The sequence below is a fragment of the Volvox carteri genome (assembly GCF_000143455.1).
Source record: "Volvox carteri f. nagariensis unplaced genomic scaffold VOLCAscaffold_35, whole genome shotgun sequence".
Lineage (NCBI taxonomy): Eukaryota > Viridiplantae > Chlorophyta > Chlorophyceae > Chlamydomonadales > Volvocaceae > Volvox > Volvox carteri.
Window position 1 is genome coordinate 742,415 of NW_003307578.1, and position 776 is coordinate 743,190.

At 52.2% G+C, this 776-nt stretch overlaps 1 protein-coding gene across 1 annotated transcript in view; it reads right to left on the reverse strand.

Annotated features, from left to right (window-relative positions):
- Positions 1–776, reverse strand: part of VOLCADRAFT_94044 (uncharacterized protein) — a gene marked incomplete at both ends in the record, with an annotated part of 6,387 nt that overhangs the window by 256 nt on the left and 5,355 nt on the right. The window lies entirely within an intron of this gene.

Sequence of the window (776 nt, forward strand, 5' to 3'; positions counted from 1 at the left end):
TTGTCAGCGCAATAAGGCTTCAAATCAAAAGCCAGGCGGACTGCTGCAGCCCCTTCCCATTCCAGATAACGTTTGGGATAGTGTGTCAATGGATTTGGTCACACAGCTACCCACAACCCGCAATGGGCATGACGCGATAGTAGTGTTCGTGGACCGCCTGAGCAAGATGACGCACTTCGCTCCCACAACCACATCCGTCGGTGCGGAAGATCTAGCCCGCCTCTTTGTGGCTACGGTTTTCAAACAGCACGGCCTTCCACAGAATATTGTGTCTGACCGGGACACACGCTTCACAAGCAACTTTTGGAAGGAAACATTTCGCCTGCTAGGCACCCACCTCTATATGAGCACAGCCTACCATCCGCAGACTGATGGTCAAACCGAGCGAATGAATCGCTTGCTAGAAGAGACACTGAGGCACTATATTTCGCCCACTCAGGATGATTGGGACGAACACCTGCCACTCATCGAGTTTGCTATTAATAACTCGAGGCAGAGCTCAACGGGTGCCACCCCGTTTAGCCTTAATGGTATCAAGCAGCCACGTGTGCCGGTTGACTTGCACCTAAAAACCAAAGTGCCTGCCGCTGACCGCTATCCCAAGGTCATGCGCAAACGTATTGAAAACGCAAAACAGTGTCTTAAAGCTGCTCAATCCCGCCAGTGCATTGTCGTCGACAAGCATCGGCGTGCGGTGCGTTTTGAGGTTGGGAACTCCGTGCTGCTCAGCACCCGCAACATCCAGTTGAAATCTCCGGAGCAAAGAAATTATGCCT